Here is an 8,630-nt window from a genome sequence, read left to right as displayed (position 1 = left end):
CATATCTCAATGTATAATATATATATATATATATATATTATACATGGAGATGTTTTTAATAAGTAAAAAAAATTACTTTATAATTTATTGGGTTGTCGCAGTTCCAGACTTCCTTGAGAGAACCATCACGTTTTTTATTTTATTGAAGTGTTGTACCATGCAGTGTTTTGTGTTGCATTTTCTTATTAATGTTCATATAGTATTATTTTAGTGGCCTGCTGTTTGGGCTTTGTGTTGATTATTGTGCTCTGTGTTTAAGCTGTTATTGGCTAATTGCTGATGAGGCCACTTTGGATAAACTTTGTCACCATGTGGCATTCCAGCAGATTTTAACAGCTGAAATAGGTTGGCTTATCAGCATTATATATGTTTTAATGACATATAGGCCTACTGTTAAAATTTTTAAAATATTGTAGCTGCATTTTGTGTGGTAAAGTTGCCATGCAGATGCCACGCCAGCTGCCAGTATGCTTATAGAGCCAGTTGTATACATTGATGTATGTTCACGGCCAGGGGGAAAAAAACACTCCCTTTTTTAAATCTGACAACTTTGGACAAATAAATGTGGCAACAGGAATTTGCAGATTTATTGTAAAACTATAGGCTATATAAAGTCCTTAAATGTTGCTTTTGAATATGAGGTCAAGGGCCCTAGATATATTAAATCAAATGCTTTCCCAGTATCATGCAGAAACACATTTTATGAGGATTTACTTGTTGTAAAAACAACATGATCAAGGCCACTGTTGCTATTACTTTCAAACAATCCATTCTGACTGGTTCACACATTCTTTGCTCTAACACTCCCATAAATCTTGACGTCTGCTTGAAGGAGAAACAGGTTTAAAGTTAAATCATTCCACTAGAATATACATCATACAGAAACACATGTACACAAAGATGTGCTTTATCTCTGTGGAAAGTTCCTATCCTTAACTGCACCGAAAACATTGATTTACTCAATTGTAATTTGTTTTATATCAGTCTTTAAAATATAATAACCTTTAGCAACATAATAAAAATGTCTAAATATTATTAAATATCAAGAACATGAAAATAAAATGGTCTCCTTTCGTGGTGTGGTGTCTTATATTCCACCCGTAGTTGTCTTGGCTCTTCGTACATGTTCAAGGCTGTGTAAACAAAGGATATTTTCAAGGGAGAGACTGTGAAGAAATGGGCCTCCAGTCACACATAATGCAAACATAAAACAACCCTGTACATATTACTGCACTATCGGCTCAAAGGGAAATTCTTCTCATTCCACTACCTGGTACTGAATGATTTGTTTTGGAATGTGGTGATCTGTCTAGTATTTGCAGATTTGATTTTACTTTTTGCCTTAAATGGGGTGATCTACATTCCAACTCATAAAATGATTGATTCTTCATTTTGAATGTTTGCAGTGATTTGGACTTTTTAAAAATTCGTTATTTGTCAGTTCGTGGTCTGCAGTACCTATTCATTTCATGATCTGACATTTTTTTTAATCAACGCATACAAATTAAACGACTGATACAGTACATCATTAACTGCTTTAGCATCAGCTCATATATGCAAACACGATTTTTAGATTTTGTGACATAGCATCTTTTGTAGGAATTGATGTTGTAAATATTCTAAGCAGGTATCGTCATTTTAAAGGATTATTTTTGCTTATCATTCCTTATATTGATATCCATGATGGACAGCCAAATAGACAGGCCTTAACCATTTAACATAGTGACTTTTTTCTTGTTTTCCTCAGCATGTCAAAAACTTTGTTGTAAGAATATTTGAAAAGGTCATTTAATCATTATAGAAACTAAACGAAGCAACCTGCTTGTGTTGGATGGCCATGCGTCCTCTTTTTCTTGGGCATGTCCTTGCTGGGATTTCAAAATTGCCTGAAATGTCCGGGTTTTGGTTTTTTGGTGTTCTGTTGACGTGCTCTTTACAGTCCTCACACATGTGTATTTGCATTGCTTTGACTGTTTTGACACAATTGGTCGATTATGTAATGCCTGCATGCTATGACTTTCAGCAAGAAAAAAAATGTACATTATAGGCAGAAATCCCGAATAAGGCAAGTCCGGGAAAAAGAGGATGTATGGTCACCCTTGTGTATCATGTCACATAAACATTTATGTACCCATTTTTATGTACCTATATTATATGTTACATAAACTAGAATGCAAGATTAAAATGAGATTTTAGAATCTGTTTGTCTTTGTTCAGTTATGGTTCTGTACCATTAAGTTAAGCATGTTTTTTTTTTTTTAACACCGCAGCTTTATATAAATGTGTCCCCTTTTTACAACCCCTTTATAACTTATGTTAAATATTCTTACTTGCTAATACTATAGATTCTGCATCTCAGGAAACCAATTGTTGGCAGGGTTATAGATATTCTATTCCTTGAGTTTTTTCTTTCTTCCTCCTATTAGGGCTGGACGATATGGCCAAAATTGATATCACGATATATTTCTTAATTTCGGACGATACGATATAATTCCGATATTGTTGAAACGTGCAGTGCTCATGTTTATTCAACGAAGTCAAACGCCACAAATAAATCAATGTATGGGAAACTGGTAATGTATATCGAAATATCGGAAATGTGTTTAAAAATCATATCACCGTTATTGAAAAAAATTATATCGCGATACATAATGATATTGAATTATTGTCCAGCCCTACCCTATGCAGTAAAACAGGAAAAACAAAAATAAAGACTCAAAGTTTAGAATGTGTTTTTTAGATGCATGACCCAGACATCACCCCTGCTATCTAGACAGTTAAAAAAGTTTCCATTAGTGCTAAAAATATCTTGACATAGCACAGGCCCCTCAGGTGTGTGATTATCATAAGCATGACAAACAAGTAGTCAAGTAGAGTTCATACCTGTTTGTGTGAGTGGAGGGAAGGTGTTTGTGCTCAGTGATTTATCTGCTAAGGGTGACATTAACTCGCCTTAAGTGAGGAACCTTTTCTCAAATCTTTGAAGTCTGTCTGGTAAAACTTAATTGCAGACATGGAGTTTGACTCAAGCTTATATCAAAGCTTTTGAAGTAAAGAGCCTGGGTGTTTTTACACTCAAAGTTGAAACATATTTAGATGTATTTTATGCAGTCAAAATACTGCATAATAGTAAGATATTAAAAAATATATAGTTTAGGAAATGTTCATGAGAGTATAGCGGCTATATGATAATACTGCTTTTTAACGGTGGTGTTCTACTTTGCCTTACAAACATGACGGTTTTTTTTTTAATTTTTTTTTACATGGAGCAAACAAAACTATTTTGACTTGGAGAATTTAGATTTGGAACATTATCCAACATAAACAAAATATGAACAGTTTCTACAAAGTGTGAAAAACATAACCTGCAATTTCTTCTTCTAAATTATTAGAAATTCAAGATGTGTAACTCAAAGCCCCATATTTTCTTCTGGATGTCAGGATGAATTGGGCTGAAGATTTATACTCTGGGTAGATTGGAATGGCTACCTCTCATGTCTTTGTACTTGGAGGTCGCCCAGAGACCATGAAGTTTTAGGTTTCACACACAAAAAAAACACTTAGAGCCTTATTGGTAACCACACTCTTGAGGAGATTCCTCAAGGCGTCTGCAGAATAGTAATCATTTTGCTGAAAAGTGAGAATATCTCTTTAAACAAGTTCCATGTTCAGCATCTGCCAGTACTCCGTTAATGAAATGTGGATGGCTGTCCATAGATCAGCTTGTCACAGGGAGGAAATGTACAAGGACGGTGATAGTACAATGTCCTACACATGGACTGTGGTGGCAGGTCTGCTTTGACGCAGATGGGAAGGAAGACTGGGGGACAGGAAAGGGAACTCTGTGGCAAGCCCTAGAAGCCTGATCTTCAATAGGAGGAAAGGGAGGAGTGCAGAATAGAATGAAGGGAAATAGCCAATGGATCAGCAAATCAGCATCATGTAGGGAAGTGTGGACAGTCTGGCTCAGTCATAGTCAACTTTCCTTTTCAGACAAAAGGTGTTTGACAGTTAGACCACAAGTGTCATGGTTTTATGGATTTATGCTGTACGTTTCACATATCATAAGAAATCAACTCTTCCTTACTTGATCTTTTGAGTTGAAGAAGATCGTTGTACAATGACAATATACTGTAATATTTGAGAACTCCTAGCTAAGATGAAATAATGGCTTGTTCTGAAACCAAAAACACAATGAGCTAATACAGGTCAATGTGATCTCATGTATTTGTATGTATTTTACTCAAAATGTACATACAATGTACGTTTGCATAGATAAAACGTACAATACTGACAGCATCTAAAACACAACGTGTGCATTTGAAAAAGATATGTGTGCCCTCCCCTCACGGAGTGGGTTAGGATAAGATTTTTAGCTATTAAAACATACCTAGCAGAGAGTACTTTGAATACAGCATGTCATCTGGACTACTTTGGTAGTGCTTTTTTGCCATTTTGGAATAAATTATTGTGAATACACTTACCTGCCTGTTAAATTTTTCTTTATACTGTATGTATTCTTTAAAAATGGTCAGATTTAGAGATTTAGGTTTAGAGATAGGAGGTGAATTTGTGGAAAAATATCTATATAGTGGTCTATTGTAACTAAAAATATTGTTATTGTACACACTTCTGCCTGTTTCATTGTTTATGTTGTTTAAAAGTGGTTACATTTAGGTTTGTGGATTGGGCTAAGGGATCTAAAATATATCTATGTAAGTATAAAAATATATTTATGATATAAAGGAATCATAAATATTTTACACAAATACATGTTACTGCTTACATTTTAGATGATGTCAGTGCATCCGTATTGTAAGTTTCAGCAACTACCTAAACAAAAAAGTAGGTTTATTTACCCGTAAAGTGTTGCGTATTAACAATGAGAATTAATTGGTTTTATTCAAGTCAAAATATTATTTTTGAAGGTATTATGTTACTTGAATGCATTATATTACTTGAATTATTTTATATTGTTGAACACATTAATTTGTGCCAACAAAACTAAATTTCATTGGTTAAATCGGGTAGAAATAGCTCTTTAGGGCAATAATTGCAGGTCATCGCTTTTTACAGTGTAAGATAGACACCAGACAAACTAACAATAAGATATAATAGTTAAATGTTCCTGGCTGTATGTAGCACCTACTGCTCTGCTTCTTCAGAAGGATCCCAACATTCAAAAGAGCAGCTGAAGTTTATTTTTAACTGTGTCTGTAATTATTTTACTGCAGTTTTAACTGTTTATTTGGTGCTTTTTAAAGAATCTATTACAATTTAATGAGTAATGCCTTAAATAAGCGCTGTATAATGAAATTGTGTCCTTTTGACCTTCTGTGTGCCTCCACTTGCTCCTTGTTCCCCAGTTCGCTTGAGGGGTTAAAGTTTGTTAGATGTGTCACCAGGTGTGTTGATAACACCTGATCATCCACAGAGAATAAATAATTTTGTGCATGTCTGTGTGAGAGAGGTCAGCAGTAAGTCATATTGAGTTGTGCTCCCTCTGTGGTGTCTTACTGCATATTTGGCTGATGTGGTGTTTGGGACGCTGATGCCTGTGCAGGTTCACTTTCAACACTTCATTGTAAATCTACCGCTCCTGCCTGGGCTTTAAATGTACTGTTAACTTTTTCTGTGTAGGAAAACTGATTCCATGTTAGTTTAAATTTGTAATAATTTTAAGAGTAGTTGAAATAACATTAGTCAGAAAGATTAATAGAAGTGTCGTCAATTTTTGTTTTTAGTAGATATTCTTGTTTTTTTTAAGTCTCTTTCTGGGTTTTTTAAAAACTAAACCCCATTAGACTGTAAATATCCATATATAATGTGTCAATTGAGATTACTGTACCTCCATGGCAGAAAATGTATTAGGCTTTCATTTAGTTTGGGCGTAAATCTCAAATAATGTTAAGAGCTTTTTCTGTGGTTGACTTCTATTTTGACAATATCATATTCATATTTATATTTATCTAATTGTATTTAATTCAAGTTATACAGGTCACACTTTAAATTACATTAGAGTGAAAAAAGTGAATTAGCCTCTTACTACTTTCATCCAACTGTTGAATTGACAATTTGATGTTGACAACGTTTGTTCATGTTGGCAACATGAATTTGTGTGGAGAAATGTGTGTGGTCCTAAAATAACCAAACAGTATTAAGTTTTAAAATTTGAAGTTCTGTTTTCACTCATTAACTATGCATTTTAGCCTGCCAGTCCATATCTGAGCTTCCACTTTGGGCAAATAGGCCTATACTTTTGATTAATTTTCCAGTTGAAAGCCCAGCTGTGCTTTTGATCTTTGGCCTGTAAGGAGATCTGTGAGTGATCTCCGTGATCTGTTGTGGAGCAGCGCTCTCCTTTAGCCTGGAGCCTAACCTACACTTCACCTTCTCTCTCTTCTGCTTCACTCTTGTGTCACCTTGGTATAATCTTGCTGAGTGTTGTCTCACTATCTGCCATTCTTGCATGGTCTTATCAGTCTTCTGCGTATGTAGACTCGCATGAGACTCTGAGAACGCTGAGAGCTTTCTGCACAAATCTCAATTAATTTGTTTGCTCTGTCTGGCTGTAGGTGCACAGTCATACTTTAAAGTTCAAGCCAACACATTATAACTATGCTAGTGTTTTGATTTATTTTGCACATTCATGATTTACATTTCTTTGTTTTGAATGCTACATTCTTGCTTTTTTAGGTTCACAAGTAAAGGCATTTTACAGCTGTGCCATTGTCAAACCTGTACTCTTAAATGAAGCACAGGTTGTGGAGATTCTACAACCTGGCATGTTCCCACTTGAAATGTTATTCTGACATTTATAGAGTGCTTTGAAAGGGGAAAATTACTGTGATAAAGACAATAGTCAGCAACTCTTCTGTCAGTTTGTTCCAGAGGTGGGACCGAGTCATTGTTTTGCAAGTCACAAGTAAGTCTCGAGTCTTAGCATTCAAGTCTTGAGTCAAGTCCCGAGTCAAGACAGACAAGTCCCAAGTCAAGACAGGCAAGTCCAAGTCGAGTTGCAAGTCCTCAACTTTAAGATTCAAGTCTTAAACAAGTCATTAGTGCTCTTTGCCCAAATTAGTGTCTCAGTATTAATTACCATATTAAATTTATAGTAATTTATATCAGGAAGGCAGGTAGAATATGTTTGACATAGTTCAACTTCATGTGAGATGGGTGCCCTCAGTAAACCTACTTAAGTTCAATTTAGGGATTGTGCCAAAATAGGACAAGCAGTGAAAAAAACTATTTTATTAGTAACAGAATAGCAAAGACAACTTAATTTCATAGAATTAACAGCTGCAACGTACTTTGCATGTGTGCTAGGGATGTAACGGTATGAACATTTCTTATCACGGTTATAGTGAACAAAATGATCACGGTTATCAGTATTATCACGACATTGTTAAAATGTGCTGGAGATGTTCAAAAAGTACCCACACATAAATCACTTTTTTTTATAAGTTTTATATCTTTTTGGCCAGACAGAAACTGCACACAGACTGAATGTAAATATAGGTATCTGTAAATCCACTCTCTGACAGAAGGTGGCGCTTATGGAAAAGCTGAATTACAGCTGTTTCCCGTAAACTCAGTGGACAAAGCAGTAGTGCAATTAAGAACACTTCCTTTTAGGTATTGGAGCGAAGATGAAAACAAATGCCATCGAATCGTTTCTGAAGACAGTCAGAACCTTCAGAGGCACATTCATATAATTAATTAATTAATATATTCATTTGTATAATTCCCTTAGCATTTTTTTAAAACCTCCCAGCTTTTCCTCCCTGTTTTCACACAAAACGAAACTACTCTGCTTGCTGTGCGCACGTGAGACTGTTACTTAAAACTGTGCTTTATGCTGGACAGTATTGATTGATTGAACGAGTTGTTCAAATCGCGGTAATCTAATACGGTTTTAATGATAATTAAAAGATGAAATGGTAATACTAACCGTGGGGAATTTTATCATGATTTATCGTCAAATCGTTACATCCCTAATGTGTGCATAAGAATATATGCTTCTAGGTGTTATATCAAAGCCAATGAGCCATTATTTGGAATCTCAATGAAACTTAATAATATGTGAGCGGAAACGCAGAAAGAACTGCTTTGAAAGAACTAGAAGAAATAACTGCAAGCATACTTTACAAGTGAGAGGAAACGTGCAATATGGATGCAGACAAACTCATGAAGACAGTCATTCAAAAATGTTGTGCTACCATATTTTATAACTAAGAGTAACAAAGACAAAATCATTTAATAGAAAAAACAATGTTGTACGTTACATGTTAAGTTTATAATATGTATAGTTTATCGCTAAATTTAGGGGCTACATGCGCTATAGGCCTACAGACTGATTTACAAACACGTGAATTAATTTATTTATCCTGAAAGAAATGGAAGTGACATGAGTGCCTGGTGAAGAGGGAGATAAATTGAGTAGCCTTTATAGTTATATATACAATACTCATTTTGTGAAAGAAACACTTCTTCAAATTATATTTTAAATGATCATTAGGCCTATTGCCGCGTGCCCACATAAGACATTAGGCATAATGTGCATTTTTCTTCTTCAAATTATAGCTAAATGGTTTGCAATGATTAATTTTAAATCTAGATTAAATCAAGGA

General features: G+C 34.8%; 1 protein-coding gene across 1 annotated transcript in view; it reads left to right on the top strand.

The window, feature by feature from the left end:
• Positions 1–8,630, top strand: part of LOC107684970 (storkhead-box protein 2-like) — a 71,971-nt gene that overhangs the window by 2,156 nt on the left and 61,185 nt on the right. The gene's annotated exons all lie outside the window — the stretch shown is intronic.

Source organism: Sinocyclocheilus anshuiensis, unplaced genomic scaffold (assembly GCF_001515605.1).
Source record: "Sinocyclocheilus anshuiensis isolate Anshui unplaced genomic scaffold, SAMN03320099.WGS_v1.1 scaffold685, whole genome shotgun sequence".
NCBI lineage: Eukaryota > Metazoa > Chordata > Actinopteri > Cypriniformes > Cyprinidae > Sinocyclocheilus > Sinocyclocheilus anshuiensis.
Note: the sequence above shows the minus strand (reverse complement) of the source record. Positions and strands in the feature narration are given on the sequence as shown.